The sequence below is a fragment of the Podarcis melisellensis genome (genome assembly GCF_964234715.1).
Source record: "Podarcis melisellensis genome assembly, chromosome: 1".
Classification (NCBI taxonomy): Eukaryota; Metazoa; Chordata; class Lepidosauria; order Squamata; family Lacertidae; genus Podarcis; species Podarcis melisellensis.
Window position 1 is genome coordinate 79,994,087 of NC_138528.1, and position 6,874 is coordinate 80,000,960.

Here is a 6,874-nt window from a genome sequence, read left to right on the forward strand (position 1 = left end):
CAAATGTAGTTCGCTTTGTATAATTGTGTTGGTTACCTCAGGGGACATCAAATCACAGTGCAGAAGAACTTGGCTAGCCAATTTAAACCCAGTGGTTAAGAAGGCAACCTGTTCTGTTGTTTAAAAATATATATATAATTGCAAATAAATGCAGTAAGAATAAGACAGACTTAAGTAGGACACATAATAAGCAAATATAATGTAAAATAGAGACAGATACGGAAACAAATCGGTCTCTAATATTAGATGTGAATCAAGCAAATGTTTATTCACTTGGGTATCTGCCAGACCAAGAAGATGAAAAGCCAGGAGTGGGGTAGGAGACTTGCATTAAAAGGAGAATTTCCACCAGTTGCAGCTTCACCTAGTGTTCACACTGCCACAGTTACCAAAGCAGTGCCGTGTTATCCTGTTAGTGTTGCACGAAAACATGTAAGAGAACAGAATGTTGGTACTGTTAGATTTCTGTTGGGGAGAACACCGAATTGAGCCGTTTATATTTTCCAACTTCCTATAACCTCTTTTATAGGGTGGGGTTGAGCAGAAGTGGGTTTCATTCTCAAAAGAAAGGCATCCTGATTCAATACATGCTCAGGGACCCTGTGCCCTCAAATCCTGTTTTGGAAAATATAAACCTTTGTTGTCAAGACAACGACACTCAAAAGCTGATTCTCTGTGGCACACACGCTATGCAAGGTGCCAGGTTTAAAAAATCACATCAAAAGTTAGAAACCTGGAGTGAGATGGAAGACTGTATGAACCAAAAGCCACAGAGGAGCTTTTAATGGATTTCAGCATTTAGAGAGTTGAAGAGGGTATTTCCTTTGTTGAAGAGCAGCGGAGGGGTCGTGTTGCAGCTTGTCATGAACACTGAGGTTCCCTAACACCTCCCTGTGGTATTACCATCACCTCTGGGCTTTCATACCCAAGTGACAAGTTCCAGCTCGCCTGCCCCCAAGAAAATGAGTGAATGTATTTCTGGGCCCAGCAAGAAGAATTACCAGCACAATTACATTGCTCTTAGAAAGTGCCCCATCCTTTCAGCCTAGAGAAAGGCACTGACTGATATATTTTGGTGGTGGTGGGGCCCTCCCCACCCTCTTTCACGTCCTGCATTCAAAACATAAATCCAGATTGCAGAAATGACATCATGGCTGCCATTTTGTAGCTGTTGCTGCTGCTCTGGTGTACACCACTACCAGCACTGGGTGTTCAGGACTGAGGGAAGTGAGAAGTTCACAATGCAAGATAACTTTAAATCCCAGTTCACACAATGCAGGCCGAGTGCGAATGGCACCTGCATTCCAGCGACATGCATCAAACACGCTATGTTAAATGTGGGGTTCCCTTTAACGTGCCTGTATTTTGAAAGGAAGGAAGAAGAAAGTTGCTGAAGGGGAGGGGGGGGGAGATCAGGATCCGACTGCAGGAGTTTCATTCCTGAAGCAAATACGCCAAATCCTTGAAAATGTGCAATTATTTTTGAGCCCACAATTTCTAGGCAGGCTTCTGTTCAAATTTCTAGACTGGTAAATGAATTCCAACCTCTTACGTGGCAAATAAATGTTTTCTATTTTGCAATAAGCTGTCATTTGCATATCAAGTCGCGCAGAGAGGTGGCAGCGTGCAGCTGTTGCTTGTTGGAACTGTCTGATCACCGGCTACCGCACTGCAAGTTATTCACTCATTTAATGAACACGGTTGCTGTATCGCGGCCTCACAAATCCAGGCAGCCTCATTTACATAGGATGTGATTTATTCATGATGAATAGCAACCTTATGGATGTGCACAGTGCACATGCTAAATTAGCATACTTTACTCATGCTATTTCCAGCAGATGGTTTCTCTCTGTACCAGCTGTAAACAAGGAGGAGTGAAGGCACATTCAGTGGAAGGACTTATCTGACCATTTCTCAATGTCAGGGGAGATAAAAAGCCCTGAGAGGAAGCACAGAAATACTTGTCCACAGGATTACCTCTTTTACCCACTCTGTCATTACGCCTCCGTCTGTTAAAACACTGGCAACCTTATTCTCACAGTTAAAATGCAGAAGATCCCCATTATAGATAGAGGTTCAGTGCTGATTTAGTATGCTTCAGCTCATTGACTTTACAAGGTTGAATTGACACCATTACATAGTGTACAAACCGGAATATACAAGTAGAGCCTGCAACAAAATGTTACAGCATGGATGCTTCTGTTCCAGATACAGTAGTACCTTGGGATACAGATGCTTCAGGTTACAGACTCCGCTAACCCAGAAATAGTACCTCAGGTTAAGAACTTTGCTTCAGGATGAGAACAGAAATCATGCAGCGGTGGCGCAGGAGGCCCCATTAGCTAAAGTGGTGCTTCAGGTTAAGAACTGTTTCAGGTTAAGAACGGACCTCCAGAATGAATTAAGTTCTTACCTTGGTTTACAAACTTAATCCGTTCTGGAAGTCCGTTCTTAAACCAAAACTGTTCTTTAACCGAGGCACGCTTTCCCTAATGAGGCCTCCCACCGCTGGTGCCCTTCCACCGTTCGGCTTCCATTCTTAGACCGAGGTAAAGTTCTCAAACCAAGACACTATTTCCAGTTTTGTGGAGTTTGTAAACCAAATCGTTCTTAAACCGAGGTACCAATGTATTTTATTCCATCGCCCATCTGTTTTCTGCCCCACCACCCAACAGTTAGCATTCTGTTTCCACTGAGGAGCCTACGCAGCCTTCGGTATTTATAGATGTGTGTGTACATCTATAAATTTTATTTCCTATTTGAGGTTTTGGAATAACCGTACAAATCAGCAACAGATTAGCACACTTATTCGAAGACAGGAGGCAAGATATCTGTATACAGTATATGCAGCTGCTCTTGTTTTGTTTCTTGGTGAGCTTCTCCATCAATGCAATTTGCCATGGTTTGATGTATCAACAGTCCAAATCTGCCCCTTTCAAGTCTTTTTAGTAATGTGCCATTGTCACTCTTGCTGCTAATAGCTTATGACTGATTAAAGTTTTAAAATGTAACATTCTCATGTTCTTGAGGAAGGAGGGTGTTTATTTTGTTTTGTTTTTTACAATATGGGTACCAATTATTTTGTTCATTTCCAGAAAAAAATAATATCCCAAAATTTTGCTACCTCACCACAGGTTCTCCAGCACCATGCTGAAAGTGTGGGATTGAAGTATTGCATTTTCACAAGGGTTTCCCTGAGTCAGCGACATACAGACCAGCCGTGGAATATCTGCGATTGCTATTAGCTTATAAGATAATACTGTGTGGCCCTACACCTTGGAGAGCCAGTGTGGTGTAGTGGTTAAGAGTGGTAGTCTCGTAATCTGGTGAACCGGGTTCGATTCCCCACTCCTCCACATGCAGCTGCTGGGTGACCTTGGGCCAGTCACACTTCTTTGAAGTCTCTTAGCCCCACTCACCTCACAGAGCGTTTGTTGTCAGGGAGGAAGGGAAAGGAGAATGTTAGCCGCTTTGAGACTCCTTTGGGTAGTGATAAAGCGGGATATCAAATCCAAACTCTTCTTCCCATCATCCCCAACTATTGGTCATGCTGGCTCCAGCTGATGGGCTGCAGGTTCCCCATTTCTTCTGTACTGTATGTGTCAAAAGTGGAAACAAAGAAAGGGAAACAAAGAGGGGGGTAATGCAAGCAAATGGAGACTGAGAGCACAATCTGTTTTCTGTTCTGTGGCCTCAAATGCAAGGAAAGTTAAATTCTTGGATACTGCGCATAGCTCAAACAGTTGCAGCATCATAGCCAGAGAAACATTTCCCCTTAACGGCTCAGGAGGATTGTCAGTTTGCAGTCCAGAGGTCATTTTCCTCATCTTTAGCTGACCCTGCACTGCAAGAGAGACATCTTTGCTTGCTCAAGTACTTTCAAGTTGTCCAAAGCAGGTTCAGAGGCAGCCCAAGACATTTTGCTGCCTGAGGCAGTGCAGCAATTTCCTCCTCCGGAGGTCATAGTGCATCAGTAGCAAAGACAGGTCAAGTTATTTTGACGCCTGAGGCAAAGAAGACAAAACAAAAGCTCATAAGCATCTCTCCTGCCTCTTCTTGTAGGTGAAAAGACTATGAGAATTGTATTTTGCAGCCCTTTCCATAGGCATCTGTTTGGGCACTGTGAGGAAGCTGGCTCACTAGTTAATGCTAAATTCACTTAATTAAGTTAATTAATTAAGTTAATTGCTAAATGGGGTATGTTGCCTTTGGGACACAGAAAGTGACCTGCAATTTTTGACATTTTATTATTGTCCGGTTTTGCAACTTTTTATTGGGCATCAAAACTCTGCCAAATCCATTTGACATGAGACTTACTCTGTGCCAAAAGCAGAGCACTGACCCCATGGGCTCTGAGACACTCATAAGAACATAACAGATATGCAGGATCAGGCCAAGTCCAGCACCTTGTTCTCAAAGTGACCAACCAGATGCCTATGGAAAGCCTGCAAATGGGACCTGAGTGCAACAGTAGTCGCTACAGGTCTGATTCCCTAGCAACTGGAATATTCAGAGGCACACTGGTAGAACATTAAGAGAGAACATAGATGTCATGGTTAGTAGCCCCTCTTCCCTATGGTACGTCCCCTGTTTCACAGCTGAGCCCTGACATTCAAAACAGGTCAGCTTGCTAGATGCTTTGAGGGGTGACTGTAAAGTGGGCTGTACTGTACAGTCTTCCTGTCTAATAGGGCACCAGACACAGCTATGTGTTTTTGAAATGGTACAATCAGCTTTGCACTTGATATGTACAGTAACAGTCTCAATGCAGCAAGATGAGATAAGGAGCTGGAGGTGGGGAAGGCAAGGAGATACTCTAGAACTTGCAAGCAAACTGAACACAAGAGGACAGTGGCTGCGCAGGGAAGCAATTAGAGACGGATCCGGAAAAGAGAGCAAGACTGAACACAGAGAGGATTAGAACATAAGCATCTTTTAAGATCAGAACATCCCAACCGCTGTCTTCCCAGAGCCTGTCCCTAGGGGATGGGCCATATGAGTGGCAGCAGGATATAGAGGATAGAAAGCTTTTTATCTGTGGGATGCTAGTTTAAACCCAACAAAGGCTAAATCAATATTTGAAGCCATTTGTATATTCAGCACATTTTGCTTGTTTGTTCCTGCCTCCGTTGCATTTAGAATCCATTTGAAAATGAAATTCACAAGGAGATTGTGACATTTGGCCTCAGCCAGATGTTTCCCAATAGTTATTATTTTGAGCCTTATTAATTTGCTATTTTCGTATTATGGGATTGTCTCCTCACCATCACAATTCACAAGGCAACCTTTTATTTGATGGATGAGTGAATAAATAAGAAGTGTGGGGTGACATGAGACTCTAATGAGCTGAGCTTAAATATTTGACTAATCAAAGGATTGGTTTTTATTTTTTTTTATTTTATTTATTTATTTATTAAAAACAGACAAACATCTGATTTGTTAAAGGTCTGCAGAGCATGCAAGATCAGTTAACATATTGTTAGCTGATTAACAACTGGAAGCTTAAAAATCCAATCTACGAATGAGAAGACGCTGTAAACCCAAGGTTGCTAAGTGAACAAAATCAGTTTCTATCTCGCAAACGACCTCCTGTGGTCCCATTATTAAAAGCTGAATTGTTGATACAGCAGCACCTTCATAGGATTAGGTCAGGGAGCTCCAGCACTGGCATGAGGGCAAAACTGGTGCTGGGAGCTAAGATCTGAGCTCAGTTCCACTCCTCCACTACAAGCACCAGCAATATGTTCTTTGTCAGAAACCGTAACCAACAAGACTGTGGTGCATCATAGGTACAATTTATACAGTATGGCAGGGGTCCCATGTAATGACCTCCAAAGGACACCAACTCCCATCATCCCTGCCCATTGGTCATGCTAGCTGGGGCTGATGGGAGTTGGAGTCCAACATCTGGAGGGCCTCACATTGACTGCTCCTGCAGCAGGCGATCTGGTGTGCCAGTTGGGGGTGGGAAGTCTGGGTCTTCTGGCACCTCATTTAAAAATAAAAAAGACTGTGTTGTTATTATTTTAAAAATAACAGCAAACTTGCCAGATTTTAATTTGAAACCCCCACTCTCCAGCCTGGTAACCTGAAATGTCCTCCTTATGCAGGATAAAAAAAAAGGGGCTACTGGATGTGGAGGCAGATTCAGTCCTATTAGGGTTAGCAGAACAGGGCAAAGCTAAGATCGGGAAATGGGTGGAGGCTGAAGAGCTTCCTAAACTGCTAATAAGCTATAGAGTCACAGATAAAAGTGGTTCAAGGTCTCACTTGGTAGAAGGCCATTCCCTATGCTCCTAGTGTCTGCTTTCTCTTGCTGAGGTTATTCCTGTTCGAACTTGTGGGATTGATTAGGCTTTAAAGGAACAGCTCACCCCAAGAGCTATTTGCTGGTGCAGATGTGTAAGCAGTTGGGTTGCTGTATGAATGGGGGGGGGGAGAGAAAAGCTCTGGACTGCTTTTTAATAAACCCAGGGATGCTGCCCAGAGGTGCCACTGTGCAAATTGCTGTTTGTGGCGTGACAGCTAAAGAGAGGCTTCTGCAGCAGGCTTCGAGCCAAATTCGTATTTATAAAAGGCAAAAAGGCAGGGATGAGAAAATCATTACATAACAATGAGAGGAGCAGGCACGAGAAACGAAACTGTTGAAAACTCTTTGCGTCTTCAGCTTACCCAGGAAGAGCAGAGAATTGCCAGAACTAATCTCTCATTAGGTCCTTAGAATACACAGCATCACCCAGAGGAAAGAGCTCGGTTTCTGGGCCAGGAGATTTACCGGCTGGCTGGTGTTACTGACTATATTCATTTTTGCAATTTGTGGATGTGAAGCAGGTTGGCTCTGCTGAATATTACCTTAGCTCCCAGAGAATGGAAA